Source organism: Herpailurus yagouaroundi, unplaced genomic scaffold, assembly GCF_014898765.1.
Source record: "Herpailurus yagouaroundi ecotype Mexico unplaced genomic scaffold, PumYag 77, whole genome shotgun sequence".
Taxonomy (NCBI): domain Eukaryota; kingdom Metazoa; phylum Chordata; class Mammalia; order Carnivora; family Felidae; genus Herpailurus; species Herpailurus yagouaroundi.
The window spans coordinates 130,247-136,710 of record NW_024412388.1 but is presented as its reverse complement, the minus strand read 5'-3'; the positions used below and the strand labels follow the sequence as shown (position 1 = coordinate 136,710).

Genomic DNA, 6,464 nt, shown 5'->3' with positions numbered 1-6,464 from the left:
GTCCAGAGTGTAAGGCAAGGCTGATCAGTGGCTCGGTGCCTCTCTGGCCACATGCAGCTACAGGATGTCGGAAGATTGACGTGACTGATAGAGAAACACGGCCACGGCATCTCACTCTTGAATCTGGCTGGCCTTGTGACCTGCTTCAGCTGATGAAATGTTGGCAGGAGTTTCACCTGTGAGTTCTGTAGCCCAGGCCTCAAGAGACCCTGAGTTTCCGCTTCACCCTTCTGAAATGTTGGCCAAGCCACGTGAGGAAACTGGTCCGGCTTGGGCAGGATGGGGCCACGTGGCAGAGCGCCAGAGGCCCAGTGACCACAACCCCACGTGTCCATACGTAGTGCCACTTGTATCCTCGCAGCCTAGCTGACCCTCAGCTGACAGCACGAGTGGGGCCCTGGGGAAGCCACCAGCACCACCCGGATCCACCAACTGTGAGAAGGAACAAAGACACAAAGATAGCTGGGATTTAACATGGGTTATGGCTTGGCCGAGTGAATATGATGAAGCAAGAGGAGGGGGGTAGGGTTAGGGAGCAGGCACAGTGGCTGATCTGGAGAGTCTCTCTTGATACAGAGGAGGGAAAGGCCATCAGGGGATGAGAAAGTACTAACCTGGGTCTTATCCAAGGACCGCAGATCTCGGAGGGGCTAAAGGGGAGTGGAGGGCATGAGCTGCAAGGTTGGGGACTCGTCAGAGAATGTGGGCCTTGAGGTTAGACTGTGGAGAGGCTGCAGTTGTGAGAAGGACCCTGGCCAGCTGGGAAGGTGACAGGACTGCTGAAGGGGAGGATGTACAGAAGGTTGGAGAATCCCCTGTAGATTCTGAGATCACCAGGAACTATGACAGGAGTGGTTGGGGAAAGTGACAGGGAATCAGGAGTAAAACAGGAAGGATTTTAGGGAAGCCCCCAGGCATGCAGACAACTTCAACAAGATCTGATGATATGAGGTTCAAATCTGGGGCTTTTGTGCTAGGAAAGAGACAGGTCTGGAAGTGCCAAAGAGGAGGCACAAGGAAGCTCACCTCTCACCAGGTGCAGCGGTCCAAGAAGAATGAACAGCAGCACCCGGGGGAGCCAGTGGGCCAGGCAGCGTCCCATGCAGACAGAGCTTGGAGGGGCTTCTGTCATCTCCCAAATGTAGAGAGGTGTCAGTGCTCAGATTTGGGTGAGAGCATTGATAACACCCTGACCACTCAGCGGGTACTGGGGGTCAGTGCTGTCACTCAGCGGGTGCTGGGGGGCGGTGCTGTCACCCAGCAGGTGCTGGGGGGTGGTGCTGTCCCTTAGCGGGTGCTGGGGGTCAGTGCTGTCACTCAGCGGGTGCTGGGGGGAGGTGCTGTCATTCAGCGGGTGCTGGGGGGCAGTATTTGGGAGCTGAGGGAAGGTGTGTCAGTTCCAGGTCCTGTAAGGGAGGAAGATGCCCCTCTGGCCACAGAAGATCAGGGTCATCCTGGAATGTCAAAACAGCGTCCGCAGCCTGTGCTCCTGGCCTCTGCCTGGGTCCTGGGCATTATGCTTCCCTCACCTCTATCTTGCATCCTGGATCCCATCAGCCCTGGCCTCTGTCACTTTACAATTCCAGCAAACACCAATAAAAGACTCAGCCCCTAACTCCCACCTTGCAGGAGAGAAACTGCAACAGTTCTAGCCTGGGACAGCTCTGGTCCCAGCTGCCTGAGCCAATGGGCTACTGCCTCTTTGCAGGAGAGGAGGGTACACGGGGGGGGGAACACAGGGGCAGGTGGTAGTCTGTGGTGTCTCTGATGTTCTGGAATCCATGCGCCAGAGGAATGTGAGGGGCAGGGTGTAAATACAGTTGTTAACCCCATGTCAAAATTTGTGGTGGAGGGGGATGGGGCTGTTTATCGGTAGACAGCACCTCACAGGCCCTCAAGGGACATTGGCTGAATACTGTCATGTGGAATGCTCACAGTGGCCTATGTGAGACCTCCTGCCCACAAGGCTGGAGTCCCAGGTCTGGACTAGAAGATACCTCTGTCTTTCCCCACAAACTCCCACACTGACTACCTTGCTTTGCCCCCCCCCCCACTCCGCACGACCACCAGTGGGCCCCAGAGATGCCCGCTGGACCATCAGCCACCTGGGGCTTGGCCCACTTGGGCCTGGGTACAAAAGACAGACAGCTGACCTTTGATGGCTCCAAGAAGCACCTCATCAGATGGAAAGCCAGGGCTCAAAACCACTGAGCCTCTGTAAGGGTTGGAGGGGCGCCTGGGGGGCTCAGTCGGTTAAGCATCTGACTCTTGGTTTCGGCTCAGACCTTGATCTCACATGAGATCAAGGCCTGCATCGGGCTCTGTGCTGATACAGAGCCTGCTCAGGATTTTCTCTTTCTCCCTCTCTCTCTGTCCCTCTCTCGTGCACGCACGCGAGCTCTCTCTCACTCTTTCAAAATAAATAAATAAACTTTAAAAAATTAAGAATGCTGAAGAAAATAGGGAATGAGAACAGCGAGGAAGAGGTGGGTGGGAGGAAAGGGCCCCTCTCCCGGGGTCCAGGGCTTGGTCCATCCAGCTATCCCAGTTCCTACTACTGTAGCAAATGACCCCAAGATGTCATAGTAAACAACCGTCCTGTGAATCAAGAATTGGAACAGAGGGGTGCCTGGGGGGCTCAGTCAGGCAAACATCTGACTCCAGCTCAGGTCATGATGACATGATTCGTGAGTCTGAGCCCCGTATCAGGCTCTATGCTGCCAGCACAGAGCCTGCTTCGGTTCCTTTGTCTCCCTCTCTCTCTGCCCCTCTCCCACTTGCGCTCACTCGCTCCCTCTCTCTCTCTCTCAAAAACAAATGAACTATTAAAGAAAGTTAAAAACAATTGGAGCAGAGCACACAGGGCAGCTGGGAAAACATAAAGTGGGTGGCATGGCAACTTCGGGTTAGGGGTTCACTCACGTGTTTGCTGAGACGACTGGGCTATTGGCTACAATACCTACGCCAGGCCTTTCCACGGGACCTCTCCTTGCGGGCTTTCCATGGCACCAGTCTGTGCTTCTTTGCAGAGGCAGTCTGAGGGACAATGGCCCAGAGAGACAAGACCATACAGATAGCGGGGTTGCGGCCCTGTGGGAAAGACACAGTGAGGATGTCGGTGGTGAGGCCGTTGGGAAAGCTCTGGCCTAGAGAGGGCTCCTGGCTGGCTGGGGCTGGGAAGGCCAAGACACAGGCCCCTGGAGACACTGGGTGGGGGCCTGCTTCCCTCTCTGGCCAGTGTCTGAGGATGAGCCTAGGGCGTGCTCACAGTGTAGACAGCACTGTGGGGCACATGATGAAGCTGAGGACAGGCATCCCACTGCCTCAGTCTCCCCTCTATCCAGTTGTCTCCACCTTCCTGGGTCTCCCCTCTACCCAGTCGTCTCCCCCTGCCTGGGTCTCCCCTCTACCCAGTTGTCTCCTCCTGCCTCAGTCTCCCCTCTGTCCAGTTGTCTCCCCCTGCCTGGGTCTCCCCTCTACCCAGTTGTCTCCCCCTGCCTCGGTCTCCCCTCTACCCAGTTGTCTCCTCCTGCCTCAGTCTCCTCTCTGTCCAGTTGTCTCCCCCTGCCTGGGTCTCCCCTCTACCCAGTCGTCTCCCCCTGCCTGGGTCTCCCCTCTACCCAGTTGTCTCCTCCTGCCTCAGTCTCCCCTCTGTCCAGTTGTCTCCCCTGCCTGGGTCTCCCCTCTATCCAGTTGTCTCTCCCTGCCTCAGTCTCCCCTCTATCCAGTTGTCTTCCACCTGCTCCCCTGGGGAAGTAACAACAAGGTAGCTGACATGTACCCAGTTCTCTCTACGTGCTGCGCGCTTTCAGAATAGGGTCTCATTTACCTTCCCAATAATCCTGGAATAAATAGAAAGATGACCCATTTTACAGGCGAGGACGCAGGTATAGGAAGGTAAGTCAGCCCATCTAACAACTAGTGAGGGAAAGAATGGCCAAAAATGTAGTTCGTCAGGCCTCTCCTTCCAGTCTGAATCCCCTGCGCATCTGGCCTCCACAGGAGGCTAGGGGCCTCCCAGAGCCCACCCACATCTGGTCCTCCTGGAGACAGCTTCCTCCATCACTCCTGGAAAGAGGAGGAGGTGCCAGTGGCCACCGAAGGCGCCCGCGGGCTTCTGTCCTCTGGAATCCTCATGACCTCTACCTCCTCGACAGCAAGACTAGTCTGAGCCGCGCCTGTACCGCCGGACCAATCACGCTCCCAGGCTTTTCATGCTAGCAGGGTGGGGGGTGGGGTGGGGTCCCCTTCGGAAGAACCCTGCCTGACCCCAGCGGCTTTCCAATGCCCCCTCCACTCCTCCCGCATGCTCCTCTGAGGCCGGAAAGGGGAATGGGTAGCCTCATCTGGGTGCCCGTGTGCCACTGTGTGGTGGGGAGAACTTTAGCTGCCCTCTGCCCCATCCCTGCACCCCAGGCCGACTGTGGGGGGCATCGGTAGAGGGCAGGGGCAATCTTTGCCTGGCACTAGACTAGAATCAGCCTCGGAATGGGACGAAGGCCTCTGGATGGGACCCCAAAGTGGGACCCCGGGAATGGGTTGGGTCAGGGGGCAGCACCAACGACACTCACTATGGAGACCCACAACAGTGGAGGGAACCCTTTCCGAGCTGCCATTTGGCTCATTGCCTTGCTCAGAAAAGGCCCCTGAGGCTCTCAGATCCTTCCTGGAGCCAGAAGCCTCTGCCCGCCCCTTCCCCTCCTCCCTTGGCCTCTGTGGTCCCTTTCTAATTCTAGGGATGCCACTCCCTCACCCTGGGGCCTTGCAAAGCTGCATTCTCCCCAGAAGATCCCACCTTGATGTGGGGTGAAAAGAAAGATTTCTTCTCTCCCAGCAGCCCACCTATTTCTTTCTATCACTTCCAAAGGAATGATTATTTTGCTTGCCCTGTCATCCACCGGATTAGAAGCCCCAGGATAGGCTTCCCCCACCCCAAGGGCTGGCCAGGCCCACAGTGAGCCCCAGAAATGTCTGTGGGATGGATGGCAACACTGCCATCAGGCCACAGTGGACTGGAGACTCTGAGTACTCAAAAGAGTATAGGCCAGCAATATAATTCAAAATGAAAATAATATCACGGTACCTGGCTGGCTTGGTCAGTAGAGCATGCGACTCTTGATCTCTGGTTTGTGAGTTTAAGTCTCACCTTCGGTGTAGAGATTACTTAAATATAAAATCTTAAAAAACCAAAAACCAAACAAAAAACAAAAAGCCAAACCAGAACAAAACCCACCAAAAAAGCCCCCAGAATGAAAACAATATGGAACAGGAAGATAAACATAGTCCTGTTTTTCCCACTATGTCACTTTGAAACAGCACATTTTTTTTTTTAAAGAAAGAGACAATTTTTTAATGTGTTATTTTAGTTTTTGAGAGACGGAGACAGAGACAGAGTTTGAGCAGGGAAGGGGCAGAGAGAGAGAGAGAGAGAGAGAGAGAGAGAGAGAATCAGAAGCAGGCTCCAGGCTCTGAGTCATCAGCACAGAGCCCCATGCGGGACTGGAACTCACTAAGGCGAGATCAGGACCTGAGCCGAAGTCAGACGCTCAACTGACTGAGCCCCCAGCACCCCTGAAATAAGCAGATTTTAGTAACTGTTCCTCATTTTTTGTGAGCCCTACTTTGCTGTTGGGTAATCTAGACCAATGTGACATCACCAGCCCCATGACATCCCCTTGTCTGGGCTATCACCATGTACCTTCACCAGAGATATCACCTCTGATTATCTGGTGGCATCGCCAGCCTGACCAGGTGACATCCTTACATCTTCCTGCGTGACTGGTGACATCCCTCTACCTGCAGCAACACCCTCATTGGTTCTATGTCACAATTTAAATGTCCCGTGACGCCACCCTGCCTGCCTCGTGACCTTGGGCAGCGGACCTCTGTCCTGCCCAGTGGCTGGTGTTCACTGTGTCACAGGCCTTGAGGAGGTGTGCGGGCCGTGGGGACCCCGGGAGGCTAAGCGCGTGGCAGGTCAGATGAGACCCTAGGCCCTGGTGGGGACTGGCGATGGCGGAGGAAAACGGGAGGCCCGTGGACTAAGGCTCGCCCATCCCGGGGCGGGCGGGGGTGGGGCGTCTGACCCACTTCCCCTGGAGAATTCTCCTTTCAGATTTCCCGCGCCGCCCACCGTGAACTCCGCGCCCCACCCCCACCCCGACTCCGCTGGGCTTCAGTGAGGGCCTCGCGACTCCGCCCCGCCCGGGGAGGGGGGCGGGGCGGGGCGGGGCGGGGTCCGCTGCCCGGGGCGGGCCGGAGAGGCCCGGCGCAGGCTTGCGACTCCGGCCGCGGCTGCAGAGGCGGGGGCAGGCGCCCTTCCCGCGTCGTCCCGGCCTAGCTGGAGGCGGGCGCGGGCAGGGCGCCTCCAGTGGCCTTTGTCGCGGGCCCGGGGCGCAGGCTTGACTGACGTTTGGCGGGGGCCGCGGCCGGGGGCGGGCGGCCCCGCGCGCAGCCCGCGAGTG

General features: G+C 56.9%; 1 long non-coding RNA gene across 1 annotated transcript; it reads right to left on the bottom strand.

The window, feature by feature from the left end:
* Nucleotides 1-470: 470 nt before the first annotated feature.
* On the bottom strand, nt 471-3,836 carry LOC121018812 (uncharacterized). Its single transcript, XR_005785327.1, has 3 exons — nt 3,782-3,836; nt 2,923-3,090; nt 471-1,454 (listed from the first exon to the last, which is right to left on the bottom strand). It is a non-coding gene; the product is annotated as an uncharacterized LOC121018812 (long non-coding RNA).
* Nucleotides 3,837-6,464: the final 2,628 nt, after the last annotated feature.